General features: G+C 30.5%; 1 protein-coding gene across 4 annotated transcripts in view; it reads right to left on the bottom strand.

Moving 5' to 3' along the window:
* Nucleotides 1–17660, bottom strand: part of LOC132944289 (synaptic vesicle glycoprotein 2B) — a 73037-nt gene that overhangs the window by 11285 nt on the left and 44092 nt on the right. Inside the window, exon 1 of one of the 4 annotated variants that reach the window (XM_061013556.1) lies at nucleotides 16795–17431. The exons of 1 other annotated variant lie outside the window; for it this stretch is intronic. The gene's annotated coding sequence lies outside the window, so the exon portion shown is untranslated. Of the gene's footprint in view, nucleotides 1–15549; nucleotides 15892–16794; nucleotides 17432–17660 lie in introns of those variants that run through there. 2 more of the 4 variants (XM_061013561.1, XM_061013557.1) reach the window with 2 other exon arrangements.

The raw sequence follows: 17660 nt of genomic DNA, 5'->3' as shown, positions 1-17660 counted from the left end.
GCCAGGTACTGACATATTCGCGACCAACTAGTGTACATAAACTAATGACTAACATAATGTCGTAAAAGCAATTTTTTGAGCATTAAAAATGAAAAACAAAAACTATGTTCTTCTCACTTCTATACGACTATGAATTTTGTATAATATTAAATATGCATAATATTACTTCTTCAGTTCTACTAAACATATTACTAGCAACTGAAAAAGGTAAAACTTTAAATGGAAATTGGAACGTTATGGATGCAAATAATATGCATTATATAAACTAAAGCAAAAGCCAAATACTAATTTAGAATAAATTACCGGATTTTTAAGGGTGCGATAACATAGGTAGTAGATAGATACTGAGATTATTCATACATATTATTATTATATAGGTCACAAGTCACAACTCACAATAATAAATTGTGTTCAACACTTCAACCCAACCGACTTTTAATATTTGAATTTTGATTACGATATGTTTTCGAGAAGTTTTTTGATTTTTGAAACGTAATAAATAATAATATTACCTAATAACAAATTATACGACGATAGCTGATTTTTAACAGCTGTAAAACTCAATCATAAATACCATCCTTATTCAGTAATAAACTAATAAATATTAATGCATTTAATAATATGTCTCATTGCATACAAAATGAAATGCATTAGTGCGAATTCAATTATCTTTGTCGAATAATTAAATAAACACAGTCCAAGACTTCCCCGACAGCACATAAACAAACAAAAACAAATACAATCGTTTTTTCCTTTTCTTTAAAATTTGTAGGTAGTTGTAAACAATGGCGTGGTTATAATAATTAAAATATTATCTGCAATAACATTTTAAAATCTATGCACTACCATTGATTTATGGAACCATGGAAGAATATTGTGCGATGGTTTTTTCATTCTTCACAATTAGCATTTTATACGGGTTGGGTTGTTTTTACACGTGTTGTAAATTTAACGGACCAAAGACTTTTAGATAATAATATGTTTCAAGGAAGAGTTTAAAAACTAATAAATACATTTTACAATAGCGGTAGTGGATTATTCCCAGATAAAAATCACAAACATCGCAATACAATTAATTAGTCTATAAAAAAAATTTTAATTATAGATTTAAAATAACTACTTATCTATTTGGTGGTTTCACACGTAGAAAATTAACATGACAATCAGTAAGAAATCAATCATTTATATGAGAATGTTCACAGCGTATGAAAGTATGAAACCAGCTTTTTGATATTTTAATAGTTCTATATACAAAGTTTAACAGAAAGACCTGACAAATAAAATAACTTTTGTACTTTATGATCAATTTTTTTTGAATTTATTTTTTTTTTCATCAACTGACTCGTGCGCTACACGTATAATATAAGATTTTTTTATTATTATTTTTTAATACTGAAAATATCAATTTTAATCTTATTTAAATTCTTTATGAAAATTTCAAAATAGCCAATTTTAGATTCTGAGCGGTGCGATGAATGTATTGATTTTACAATGACGTGTCTGTATACACGATAAGTAGTCAAAAATCGAAATGATTCAATTTTCAACTTCAGTATCTTGTTCGATGGGAAAGTGAATATTGTTGGTGCATTGAGGAGTTCGAAATTTTAAATTTCCAATAGTTTTCAAAAGCACCGGGAAAAACAACATAAAAATTAAGGAAAAACGGAAATTTTTACACAAAATCAGTTTTCCACAAAACGATTTTGGTTTTTGGTGTAACTCTAAAACAAATGAACGTATAACATGAAATTTTCACTGGTCGTTAATAATGGGAATTTTCTATACACGATAAAATTATCAAAATATTTTGATTTGTTTTGAACTGTTTAGGAACATTTTCAATTTTATTAGTCTTTTTTTCTACGAATGTCAACAAAACTTTATTTGTTGGGTAAAAAATCTTGAAAAATTAATACAAGGCTCCTACTATATGATTACAATGACATTTGAAAAATATTAAAAATCCTTAGTCACAGTTTTTATTTGTAAGCATTTAAAGTTCAAATATTGATAAAATACAGAAAAACACGAAAATTAACAAATTATTTTGAGTTGAGAGTTCATTAAAAATTTCTCTTTTTAAATCTTAAATTTGAAAATGTAATAAATGATTCCTCATAAGTTTGTCTACCTTTATCAAAAAAAAAATGTCTACAAGCAAATCAAATTACATTTTTATGAGCGTTTGAAGTTCATATTTTTACAATATTGGATATTCACTTGATTTCTCATGTAGCGGTTTGGTTATTTTAATGTTATTCAAAAACGAATAACTGTAGATACATGAAAATATCAATATTTTTATTTTATATACACCATAAAATTTTGAAAATATTTTGACTCTTTTTGGGCTGTTTACGGACATTGTCAGTTTTCAATTTTTTTAGTTTTTTTCTTCATAAATATTAATAAAATTTTATTTGTTTGGTAAAAAGCGTGAAAATTTAATACAAGGCTCCTGATATATTGTTACAATAGCAGTTGAAAAATATTAAAAATACATAGACACAATTTTTTTTAGGCACAAATTATTAGTAATATCATAGACTGACTGACAGTTTTCGCTCAGAATCGTTTTTCTTATACAATGATATTATATCATTGAATTCAAATTTAACATCATCCATTACAGTGATTCACTTTTAACCTACTGTACAGCAGAGCGACATCCACTTACTCACTTTTTTTAAATATGGTTTTTAGAATACTTTTTATTGTAAAAACATTTATCAAGTGGTTTATTTTTTATGATTTACACAAAATATTTCTATCAAAAATTTAAAGGCATGAAAACAAGAATGTATAGGTTTAGAATGTTTCTACATTTAAACCATCGTAAAAACTAAAATCGTAAATCCTTCCTATTTTTAAACTAACTAGCTTTTCTTCACTACCCACTTTTTAAGATATGCATAAGGTATGCTCTGGACCATTGATGTTCAAATTGCCCGTGCAAGCGCAGTGACAACTCATATGAACTGGGAAATAAGCTTAAAACACAAAATCCCTCAATTAAGTAGTAAAAACGTTTTCTTTTTAAAGCTTCTATTACCTACAAACTCGTATTCGTATATATATATATTCTGAATCCTATATACAAAGTATTATATGCGGTTAGAATTTAATCTTCCGAGCTAAACTAAATGCTAAACTAATGGGTGGCTCCTTATTCACGCAACCTCATAATGTTTTTTTTTTATTCTAATCTCACATATACTTATTGTGCTCGAATGTATAGATTGTATATTTCTTGTAAAAATAAAAAAAAGAATTTAATACCTTTTCGAGTAAATGTCCATAAATGTTGATAAAATATGATTTTATCCCTCGTGTTTACGACCTTGTAGTGAAAACATAATGACTTATTTTTATATTTACCAACGTTTTGTTAATTATTTCCATATTTTAGATGGCTGTACTTGCTGTCTGTACGTCTTGCCGTCTTGGTACAAATTACGACATAAGGAAATACATTTAAATCGTTTCATAGTTCATTGTTATTTTATAAAGTATATTTAATAATAAAAAAAAAATTTGCATTCATTGTAATCTATAGAAATCATTAAATAAACACATTCCGCGCACAATTTTTAGCATCAATTTAACACTTTTAGGTACGATTTCAAAATAAATAAACCTCAATACACAGGTGTACTATGATCCCGGACCCAAGGATTTCATAATGACGCAGCTGGATGACTTTGTTCCCTCAATGTCGCATTAATATTCATCATTTGTGTGATGAATATTATCACTCGTTCACACATACAAACACATCAATACATAAATCTATTGTCCGGATGTAATTAATTGGGTTGTTAATTGTTTTTACCTTAAACAAAAAACTGGGAAGTCCTGAATGAACAATATAATCTGGCGATATGATCAAATTGTAGAGCGTTCAAATGTTATGTTTTGTTACGGTCGAATTATTATGATGAAAAACTTCACGATTATAATTAAAACACAGATGAATGAATATAAATATATAATGTTAACAGATCTAATTAGTAATATTATAATACGAATAATCTAAATTATGCGATAATATTGAATTAGATTCATTATAATATGTATGCGTGTAACTTACTCGTATTCAATACTCAATATTTGTTTTAATTAACTTTTATCAGAGTAATAACTGATAACAAAATTAGTAAGAATCTTAGATAGTCGTATATAATAATATACAACTTTATGATTTCAATAATGAATTTTTTTTTTAATGTGTACACTGTACATCATTAATTTTATTGATGTAAACCTTTTTTGATTGTATTGACTCGGTGGCTGCCTTTTACGTGAGAGGGGTTTTTATTTTACATTTAAATTATTTAAAACAAAATCAACCCTACAGTTTTCATATTTTGATAATGTATTCAAAACTTAATCCGGGCTAATGTCTACTTGTATATTATAATAGAATATTCACAAGTCTATATTCGTAAAGCCTAAACTACAATAATAAAGAAGTAAATAATTACTAGAATAATAGTCGATTATAGGTGTTTATTCGGACGTTTTTTGTAGGCAATATGTCCATACATAATAATTTTTTCATTTAAATATTTTTGTAACGAACTTTGAGGAATAAAAAAAATCAATTTTACTAGAAGTAAAATATATTATGTAAGTGTAGGCCGTAGGGTATGATACATAATAATATTACGAGGCTTGCAATCAATTTGTACGTCTTAGAAGTTTGAACCCATAATAATTGCTGTTATTTTTGTTCTACAATCTAATTTGACGAAAAGAAATTTCTATTATTTTATTTAAAAATAAAAATATAATAAGCAAGCACCTACAACCATAGTCTAAAGGTAGGTACATAATAATGCGACTGGTGTTCCTGATATTCATAATTAATATTATGCTAAATTCTATTGCATTTTGTACAGTACAGTTTAATCGTATTATGAGTTTATCCATTTTAATAAACTCAAGTTGGACTCTTGAACTCTTGATTACAAGACAACAAAACAAGATTTCCTGTTGCCCAGATTGTAGGCACTAGAATCTAACCGTACCGACACGTCGTATACACCGGGCTACCGTAATCTGAATATCAGCTGGTAGCAGGCTGGTGGGCGATGTTGCGGCGGTGCAGCGACCAAGGGATTTTAAACACGGAATATCCAAATACAGTTCAATATTCGTTTAATTTATAGTCCATCCATACACGGACACGCGGTAAAATGCAATATGCGATAACAACTTATAAGTAATCATTTATAATACAGAAGACTTGGACAGTCTGGAAATTAATTATTTCGGACATTTTAGAAACAAAGTTCATATTGCTTTGCCTCAAACTTAAATACGTAATATTATATCTAAAAAAAACAATCGTCAACTTTTTTTTTTGGTTCGAGGATGGTTAAACGAATAAGCCTACAAACATCCCAGCAGCTACGGTACGATATTAGAGTAATCAATAGACAATAATATCCCCAAGTTTGTCAATATAGTATTATGTAAAATTGTACAAAAGCAAGTTTTTTTTAGTTTTCATATTATTATTATAATAAACTAATAAACGTACAACATAATCAACTTCATTCGGTTTATCTTTATTTGACAATAAGAATTATGACAATATTCAATAGCATGTTCAATTTACAATTAAATGGACGAACGATACAAGAAAAGATAACAAATCTGGGAATCGATAAAAATAATTGTAACTTAATATGAAAATATATTATTATAATTGAAGTCAAAATGATTTTTTTTTCTTAGAAACGATAATACTAAGAGTATCATAATATGTTATTATATAATGCATCACATTTAATTCAAAGAATCGATAAATTCATCCCTATAAATATAATAGTAAACACGCACAGTACCAGTGGTTTTGTACATCACCACGACACCACATACGTCATTGGTTCTCAACCTTTTTTGAATCATGTCACCTTTAGCCACTAGAACCTAACACTACGTCACACGAACATCAAAATAATAAACAATCTTAACAGTATACTTTAGAATTTTTTTTTTTTAAAATACAGAAAAATTTTAAGTACACGCTTTATTTGAATTGCTGGGTTCAATAAACTTTAAACTTTAAATTGGTTAAATGTTGTTAACGGTCAATATGTTAAGATAAAATAATATAAATGTGACTTTTGTTCCGACTATTATTTGATTATTATTATTATATTAGTAAAATTTACTTACGGCGTTTATCCTTAGTAAATAAAAGTATAATATACAGATTTAATTGGCAAGTAATAACATAACAGTATGCTTTATTCGTATAATAAGCGAATAATACTTTTGAATTATTATTTAATTTGCATTCCTCGTCAAAAAAACTATAAAGGTGGATGTATTATACTAAATCAAATAGACTAACATATAATAAAGGTATGATCAAATTAAAAATATAGATACGAACTTTGAGGTATGATTTTTACATGACAGTGGCGGCAATAAATAACAATATGATTTTAAAAAAAAAAAGTTTTTCTTCTTTTTTTCCTTTTGCCGTGGAGATTTTGTGTCACCCCTAAACTGGGTCCATGTCACCCCGGTCGAGAACCACTGGCATACGTCGTACAGCAGTGAGAGAAGCTTACCAAAGTCTATCGTCTACTTGGTATTTAACTCTACCCAAATATTAATCCAATACGGATATTTAAGATAAATATTACATTATTTAATTTTACACTAATATCTACAACAAATACAACATTCAAAATAATAAATACTAACATAATATTATGTAATATTATAGTGTGCACGATAAGTTAAAAATGTGATATATTATCTAGCCTAGATAAATGAATACTTTAATTCCAAAACTTAATCATATTATATTCATATTATATAATTATTATAATTGCTTAAGTTTACAGATTAAAGGATATAACAGATATAAAAAGACAAAACTTAAACGAATGCCTAAGAAAAACGGAAAATTGACTTTTATACAGTAAAAAATCACTGATTGCACGTGATTGATATCAATAAAATATGTATAATAACTATTAATATATAATAGTATAGCATTAGTCTGGAAATTATTCATATAATAAAACCGAGAGTATTACACAAATTGATTACTAACTAAATGCAAAAACTATTTTTTTCCTGATATTCTTATAAAATGAATAAAAAAAAAATAAAACGAGAATAATATGAACCGATGTTTTTGAGAATTTAGAATTTAGAAATATTATAAGACCAATAATTGTTTTTGAAATTAAAATAACGCCCACATTATGCGAAGCGTTTTTCTTCGACAAATACAAGTTAAGTGACTATATCATATTTACTTTGAGGTACAAGTAAAATAATCATAACTCACTACAATATTACAACATTTCACATAGGTGTGTTGCAAGTTGTAACTGTAAAGAATTATAACTTATCGTTCATTATCGGTGTATAAAAAAACACGTTAAATTTATTAAAATGAAAGGAGTATTCACTAAATATAATTAACATAATGTTATAGGTTACCTATTGTTAATCGATAAACTAATAAAATAAAATAATGTATATTTTATTTAAATTAATACATTAAAATCCATAACCTAGTATGTACAACTTTATTCGCAGAAGTTATTTATATTATAATTCCCAGTGGATTACAATAATATTATAATATTTTAATATGCATAATATTATGAAATACTGCACATTGTCCCAAAACAATTTAGTGTTTTAAATAATAATGCCAATTCCATAACCTCGTCGGTCATCACTTTAAATAGTATAAGTAAAACGTCAAAATCCGCATTAGTCAATATATTGGACATAGGTTGTAATATATATTTATGGAAAGTTATTCTCAACAATACAATAAGGCATAAGCACGTGCCATGATAGTAAGAGGATGTTAGCACAATATTTGTTTTTGTCTCCGACCCACGCGGCCACGCGCAACATAGCCAATTTGCGTTCAGCAGAACCAATCTTGTGATATTAGCTTTAATATTGTAGAGGGAATTGACCTGTTATCAAACTTTAAGTTAAAAACGTTATCTGTGTTTTTACGTTGGATTTTTTATAATACTTAAAATATTTACGATGTACGATCATTTTTAAATCGCAATATTTTACATACTCGTATAACTTGTACACAAATGAATTATTTAAAAAAAAACCATCGTACAAATACAGATAATAATGTTATTGACTTTATATTTTATAATACGCCAATTCACTGTAATATTAAAGCTAACAACACACAAGATTGGTTCTGTTGAACGAGAGTGGGTCAGATGGAGAAAACAAAGAGTGCTGGCATCCTCAGGTCCTCTTAACTGTTAATAGTTATGTCTAAATAATATTCTAAATCAAATATTACTAACCAGTTTATTTATATTTAACATAAAATAAATAATATCATACCTGCAAACTAAATGTAATGAGTAATGACCAATGATGTACGATGTGTCTCCGCCATCGGTTAAAAGAAAAGTGATTTAGAGTCTAGATAAAATAACGGACAAAAAATTGTAAATATATTATGATGACAAAATGTAAAAACAGTGGACCGTGGTGATTATCAAGTTAAAAATAGCTACACACTTATCGTTATCGAAAGAACAAAATATTGCTACCATATAGCTACATAATATTATTATGAGGGTGATACATTGTAACATGGTACATTGTAACATGGTTAGGAATGTTAGGATATTCATTTAACAATTAAATAATAAGATAATAAGAAAATTAAAATAGTAAGAAAACGTTCAGTGTCGATGTTAAGTGTTGAATGCTAATTTTAACTGTGACTTTAGTAAAATACATAGTTTATTTCCATTAACACTTGAAAAAAATCCTTGATTTTCTAGGCGATAATAACAAATACGCGACTTTATATGAGCATAATCAGAAAGAAGAGAAAAACAATTTCACCATTTTAGTGTGTATGTATTATTTATTTGTACAGAATATTATCTCAAACAGTTTATATCCTATTAATAATTATTTCCACAATAATAATATACTGTATTTAGAGAAAATATAACAAAAATAAAAATGAAACCGAAAGATTTGACGGTCAATGTCCAAACCATTGCGGTATCATAATAATAATGTGTTCAATGTTGGTACAATTTATTTATAGTCGTCATCTATACAACCATTTCGCAATGAAAATGGTAAAAACTTATTAATTATTTAAAATTATTATCAACTGTTAATAAATAACTACCCTAGCGAGGTACACATAGATAACCACCAGAAATCGCCGTGTATCGACCAACGATGGTCTAATAATGTAAATTTTACGACAGAACGGAATCCGTCGATCAGGCAGAATAATAAAATAAAATGTAGATCACACTCTGGAAACGAGACGTGCCGTTTCGTCATGTAAACCACATTAAAATGTTAAATCACACAAATTGAGCAACAAAGCGTATGCACATTAATTGCGTACGTATTATGAGGACGTCCGTTTTTTCCAGTTAACACAAACAACGGCTGTGTAGATTACCCTTCATCTATTTCCCGTCCACGTAGGCTGTCACGAAAAAAAAAACATTACTTCCGATCGTATAATATATTATATTACATTACCACTGAATGGACCACGTGCACATCCAAGGACCCGCCCAAAAAACCCAAGGTATAATATCCAAAAACGAAAACAATACAGATTTTTTTCGGCAATAAAAAAAAGAACCTAATGATTTCTGAAAATGTTCCGGAAAACAAAAAAAAATACAAGGTCGGTGACTTTTTTTCCCGATTCTTGAAAAAAAAATTCAATGTTATTTCCAATAAACGTTTCCAATAATGTTGTCAAAGTTGTTTGGAAAATACGACAACAAATCGTAAGCAATCGAGTCACAGAAAATTGAACGACTGCATAATTATGCAATTACGGAACACCACATTATTATTCAGTTTGTTTATGAATTATATAATATGTAATAGGTATACTGTTTTATACAATATGCACTTAAATAACATTATTATTTGGTATAAATCATAATATAATATTTAATAAATTATGTATTTAAAATGAGCCATCATTCATCAACATACTTCAAGATGGACTACAATATGACACTGGAAAACTTCAAAGTAAGTAAAACGATTTTAATCATGATATAAATTTTAATATTCTAAGGAAAACGTGTTCTACATAATATCTTACATAACCTTACTTAATAGGTATATCATTAGTACCTGTACAAAATATTTATATTATGTTATGTTTATATTGTATGTATACACACTATATAGACAGTATATATAGTCACAACGCATAGTTAATTTGTATGGGAATATTTAAAAGCTGAATTCCTATTCAGTGAAATAAACCTTTTCACCAAAATAATTCACAATAAAATATTTAAAATAGAACACCGTTGTAAAACTGATACATTTCTTCCATGGGAAAAAACCAGATGAAGCAAATCAATTGAATTGTAATATACCAAGGCCCAGTTGTACCGTCTAATTCATAACTCGAGAAAATAATAATGATAATAATTAAATATAACTAAACATAAAGTATCAATAAATTATCACTAAAAAATTAATATGAATGTGAATTATTTAAAACATTTAAAATTGAAATAACTTTTAAATAAATAGTAATTTGTCAACCAATCGTATGTATCACCATTGATTAATACAATTTATAATCAATGGTATCACGAAGATCTGACATATTCAAATGTAATTTCAATAGATTTTTTTGATAAACCTCTAGGACCACTAGGTATATTATTATGGAACATAAATAGTTTGTTAATTGAATACGTATTAGTATAAAAATAGGTAGGTACTAATAAATAAACTATTAACTATTTGAAATCTGAATAAATCGGAAAAATAATTTGATTTCACAATTTTTTCTTAGAGTCAATGGACTAAATATTCATTATTTAAATGACGAATGACGTTAATGCAAAAATTAGAAAAATTCCTCATTAATTGTTTGTTAGTTAATTGTTATCTTGGTTTAATTTAATTTAACTGTTTAGTGCAATCCGCGTGAACAGAATAATAATATTTACTTGGAGACGTTTATAATTTATACATGTTCAAAACTTATACAAATTAATAAACTCCGTTAATTTTAGTATTTTTCATTATAAATAATATTTGTTATCTTATTATAAAACTAAACTTTGATAATTTAAGTTTTACATGTATATTTATCTGATGACTGATGATTAAATATTTATCAGATACTGCAAGTAAAATATATTTATGAAAATGTAAACACTGTTTAATAAATGTACAAAGAATATTAAATCACTTGAGTTAATATCCTAGTTAATCACTAAATTATTAGGGTGATCATGAACATTTTTAACGAGATCGTGTTGAGTTCTGACAATGATTGGTCAATCCCCCATTTTGGTAATTTTAACAAACAATTACCTATTTCTTATTCTTTTAGTTGATTTTTTATAAGTAACCACTGGTAATCACATTTAATGTTCTTCTTGGTACAGATTCTGTTAACTGTAGTTTAAATTGTAAACTTAAAAAACAATATGGAACTATACAAAAACGTGTTCCATAAAAACTAAAAAGTACAAATATTAAAAGTACAATAACTATTAATTTAATAGAAGGGGAGGGTCATATAGTTGGTTAAATTAGTTATAATATATAAGCAAATATAAACATAAAATAAATCACGAAAAATGTATCTTTCAAAGAAGCAAAAATCGATGAATCATTTTAAATGAATAAAACAAATAAAACAAAAAAGGTATTTACTGATATTTACAACCTCAACTTCCAAACTTCCTCACAATAAGCTATTAAGTTTATAAAAAAAAATGATTTTCTGGGCCTAACGAAATTGATATTTAATGACATGAGAATTTGTGAAATTACAACACTAATATAATGATACATTTTGTTATAAATTCGGATGTACGATGAATGTTTAAAATATTAAAATATGATGTATTGTGGACTGAGGTGGACTTATACTAGCTAGTAGCTGGTACATTATTTTAAACCGATAAGCTTTCATTGATATAAATATTCATAATACCTGAACATACATAATGCTATTATTAAAATGTTATTATAGTAGACGTTTTCATTTCCGAGAGTTCTGAAAATGAAATTCTTTAGAATATAATATTAAACATGACGAAAGATACCTATACCTATTTAGTATTTACGCCGATTCTGCCGACATGCAGAATTTGTTATTAAATAACATTATGTTTAAATTACCAAGGCCTTGTGCGAAGGTATTCGCATTGAATGCACCTCCATCAAAGTACAAATTTATACGTTTCCACGAACGATGGGTAAAAAATTTATATAATTTTTAAAATGGTAACAGTAAATGGCGTATGCTTACCATATTCAATATTGTTTCGACTGTACATTATTTTGGTTTATGAATTATGATAAATATTGTTAGAAGATGATGCTACAATTTAACAATCCAATAACTGATGTGGAACAATATGATTTTTCTAGCCGTTCCACAAAAAGCCAAAAAACTAGACAAGTTAACAACAATTTATAATTCCCCACAAGTATTTCTCCGATGAGGCCCTACTTACAGTGACAGCCACACGCGTAATATAATTATAATATAGTTTGAGCGAAGTTTAGACACCTGTTAATCCGCGGCGCGCAACCTGTTAATTAATCACTAATCAAATTTCAAACGCGACCAGCCCCGAAGACGCGTATCACCATCTGGTATTCAGGTTAAACCAACATAACGGTCAAGAAACATAAATAAAAACACAAACCTTTTGGAAACGAAATACTTAATAGTCACGTATTCACATAGGCAGGGCTTGGGGTGGTAGCTACCTGAGCCTTGTCCCAGTTTTATTGATCTTGTATTTATGAACATTTTTATTAGTTCTACTAATTTCATATTATTCAAAATGATCTAATTATTAATAAATTACAAGTCTTAAATAAAGAATTAAAAAAAGAAAAAGAACTGCATTCCGTATCAGCTCCCCCCCCCCCACTTGGCTCATGGAAATTGCTCAATTTAAAGACACCGTGTAGTTAGTTCTGCTCATGCTTGTAGACCGCGAAACGATACGTCAGTCACCAGAGTTTAAATTCTGGTGGATATAAAAATTAACTAGCGAAAGAATGGCAGACCCCCAACTTGTTCTACTCGGCACGATTATTTAAAAAAAAAACTAAAAACAACTAGTGCATTTTACTCTATTAGGCAGTACCGAATAATCGTTGATTCTGAATAAAACACTTGAACGCAAGCAGAAAATTAAAAATAATATATTCATCCGATGGTGGTCAGGCGGCTAGTGAAAATGTAGCTTGATATTTTTTGTATATTATGTGAGATACAACTTATTATTCGGTTTCAGACTGATAACGCTAATTGTTTAGCTTATATTGTAGAATATAACCATACGTAGAAAACCATACGTAATAAATTGTTGCCCATTGCCAACGAAGTAACATAAGCGGCATTAACACCATTCAGTCACCACTCACCGCGGCTTACAAATTAACGTTATTTTAGTAAGCTTCGGCTAATTGAAAATATTTACTATTAAAAATAACTCATTTACACAAACAATGAGGGCGTGGCGTCCCTAAGTCTTCCGAGTGTTATTGCTGACCGTGATCTCGCAGATATTTAACGACGGCGACGACGCGCCCAAACACCTTTACCCTACGAGGACGAGGACGATGGTATTCGTATTGTGTGGCGCTCGCACGAACACGAAAAACCACGCTGTAAACATCGATAATCTGTGCACACTGTACGAAAACGGAACATCCTCGTTGACCAAAACGTAAAAAAATCAGATAACCTAGGTATAATTCACTGTTATTATAATATTATGTTATCATTGTTTGTATTTTACATGGGTTTTTTTTTTTTTTAACCGTGACAATTAAATTATAATAATATGATAATTATTATGAATAGAGGTATACAAATAAGAAAAAAAAAAAACAAAAATCACCAGCATCATATACCGGAACATAAGTACATAATATCTGAGTTTAACGACTAGGTTAGGTGCGAGCGGCAATTGGTTTGGGGCCGACGGATTTGTTTGTTTGTTTGTTGGTTCGTTTATTATATGGTGCACGCCAAACACGAAAACGGGTTACCGCGGTCGAAAAACGGTACAATGTTATGTAACATCAACGGTTGTCGATGTCAAATGTTGATCGGTAATATTTTCGTGCTACGAATTTTCAGTGTCGTTAGGCAGGTTTCACACCACCTCCGCTCGTATCGTAGTGAACACACCTTTTAGACCTTCTTGTCCCTGCGTATTACGTTTAGAAGAGGGTGTCGGATTACAAGAATTTTGAACCGTAGCGGCGCACAACAACAACAACAACAACAACAATAACAAAAATAATAATAAACTGCGTCGTAAATATTATTATTATTATTAGTCGTCTCGGCGGTTCCTTCTCGTTCGCGTCTTCTCCAATGGCGTGGGTCCGGGGTCTCACACACACGTCGTCGTACATTGTACATTATACAATCACTACCTATGATATACTTTACGCGGCAGAAATCGTGTTTCTGTACGATTTATTTTAAAATCGACCGAGTTTTAAGTCTGAAAAATGTCAATTTTGATTTTTTATCACACGATTGACACGGGAAGGACCTATCGCAAGTAGGGTTGTAGGTCGATTGCTTTGGTTTTTTAAGAGACGATAATGATATTATTATTACTACGCAATGAATCTTACAATGAAAATGTCGATTTTATAATTATTATTTTAGGGATACCTACTGTAATGCATCCTGACAAAAAACAATTTTTTTTTCACATCACAATGAAACAATTGTAACCTCCCGTTAAACTCTCTACAATGTTATTAATAAAAACAACATTATTCATATCAAACGAGTATAATAAGTACGGACTTCGATATCCTATGTTTCGATAGGAAAACTGCACGATATATATACGAATAAATCGGGGGAGGGAGGATAATTAATACGATCTAATCTTTTCTATACCTAAAACACATTTGTAGTATATGCGGTAAGTAAAAATGCAGGGCTAAGATTTCGATTTACCACTATTCCTCAAGTCTATAATAAATATTGGACATTTAAGCATAATTTATACATATTTAGTTTAAATCATCAATAACAAATTTATATTTCGCCAGCAAAAATCAACAAATCTTAATTGTGGTAAGTGTGCAACATAAAACCGTTACGGCGTAACAATTTTTTCATTCAACGCGTTGTTATAGCACACATGACGTGTTATCGTGTTGACATCTGACAACAAACCGTAAATCTTGAATTACACAGTCACATAGGTACATATCGATTATCACGATGAACTCGTAACATTGTCCAAATATTAACCTTTCAGGATCATGAAAATATTTAAAAAAATCTAATCTACAACTAACAAAAGAAAACTTAGGGCCGTTCTTACAATGTCCGGTTAAGTGTCGGTTAACGCTAACCGACTGGTAACAGATTTTATTACGGGCGGAATTCGGCCGGTTAAGTGTTGATTAACTTTAACCGGACATTGTAAGAACGGCCCGTGTTAATAATTATTACTAGCGGTTAAAATCTAGCACTCGGATTCTCACCGTGAATTTCGTTCGACGAGACAATGGAATCGATCCTGTATCAAGGTGCACGATTAATTGTACATAGGTACTGTAATTATCCTCGTCCGTTAATCAATTAATAATCAATAAGAGGATATTTCGTGAATCAAACACTGGAAAACAACGAGACTCCACTTGGTATTTTTTTCACGATGTAATATTATTTCGTCGATTCGGAAACAACTACCTTAATATGAAAATAACACCTGTTGCGTTTTTAAATATTGTTCATTTCTAAAAAGACACTGGCGGAATAATTAATATGTAAAACCTATATTCCACGGGCATAGTACAAATAACGCGACCGGCCGTAACGAATAACTGCTGCGGCAACCGGCTACTGGCACAAAAACGAACGTCGTTATCAATTGCATTCTCGGCGAACATCGTTAATCGCTCTTTATCAGCAGCCGGTCTCGTTAAAAAGAAATAAAACCACAGTGGACCTCAAACGCACGTCGTAGTTACAATAGTAAGTTATGATAATAATGTGTGATGCACGAATGTTAGGTTAACGCTTGTTGTAGGCTGTTACTTGATGGTAGGTACCCAGAACAATATTATTGAGCGCTACATTTCTCTAGCTGGTCAGAGCGGCTGCAGAGATAAAGACAACCGTGGCGGCGTGTGCGCCAGTCGTACGTTCCGAGAGTCAAATAAGAACGGAATGAAAACGAAAACAAAAATTATCGTAGTATGAAATATTTAAAAAAAAAAAACGGTAAAGTGATTTCGCGCACGCTGACGACGGCGCTGTTGACGATTATTAATTATTAGTTTATTACGAATATTATATTGTGTATAAACAATCGTGGCGTGGTGACGATTGTTGTTCGGTTGGGGAGAAAACACGACCTTGGAAATCGTGTCCTTGAACGCGGTATAAGATGTGTTGTCCTTGGACCACGACTACGGCGAGTCGTCTACTCTGGATATCACACACGAGCGCGCGCACACACGTCTCACAAAAACACACTACGACTCACACACTCACGCGAGTTAGGAGCCGTCGGATTTTTACACCGCGTGATGATCGTCAACAAGACGCAGATCGTGTACACGGTTGGTGCCGTTGGCGGCGTGTTTTGTTTAATATTATTATACGGCTCACACCGGTGGTGTTTTCCCCATAAAAAAAAACCGAACGGGACGAGTCCCGACGACCACTTGTTATGTAACACACGACGGATGTTTTACGATTTTTTTTTATCTTCCTAAATTTACCAGTGCACTGTCGAAGTCCTTCTCCTTCTCCTCCTCCTCCTCCTCCTCGTCGGTGGCGGCTGCGGCACACTCGCGTGCACCACACACAAACACGACAATCGAACGCACGCACGCGCAAGAGTCGACGAAACAAAATATATAAAAATAATATATAAACAAAACTTAGTGAAATAACAATAATATTATTATTACAATTCGCGCAAGACGGACGGGAACAGCGGCGCACCACTCGCTACACACTCGAGACGGAGACGCGGCGGCAAAAATGTTTCGCGAGGTATTTTTGGCAAAAACGGTAACACTCGCAACGGAGTAATAATCGACGATAACCGCTAGGTTAGTCGACGACCAACCGACATGTCGGTTTACAATAAACGATAATATAGGAGGTACCTATGTTAACAATATTTTGTACCTACGTGAAAAAAAAAATAATAATAAATAAAATAATGATTGTGTTGGTGTCCGTCAAACGGTGCTGGGCTGATGTCGGCGCTGAATATTAATTCTACAACAACGTGGTCGCTACGATTTATTTTACGGTCGGTATAATAACAATATCATTAATAATATGATGTACACGAACGGGCGGCGCGTGTAAGTGTCCGGACAACCGAGAACGTCGCACTGTGGACGTCTGTGCGTATCGCGACCGCGGCCCACCGTTCCCCACTATTTTTTCGATTAAAAATATTTCGATTATGTGTGCACACGTTTTTTTCTCCGGTTCTTTTCTCCGCGTAGATCGTTATTTTTTTTTTCTTTTCGTTTCTTCCGTCTCTTGGCTCTTGCCCGCCACCCGGTATTCCCGAAACGGCACATAAACAGTGCCCCATCGATTTGTAATGTTTATTTGTCAGCAATTG

Source organism: Metopolophium dirhodum, chromosome 5 (assembly GCF_019925205.1).
Source record: "Metopolophium dirhodum isolate CAU chromosome 5, ASM1992520v1, whole genome shotgun sequence".
Classification (NCBI taxonomy): domain Eukaryota; kingdom Metazoa; phylum Arthropoda; class Insecta; order Hemiptera; family Aphididae; genus Metopolophium; species Metopolophium dirhodum.
Note: the sequence above shows the minus strand (reverse complement) of the source record. Positions and strands in the feature narration are given on the sequence as shown.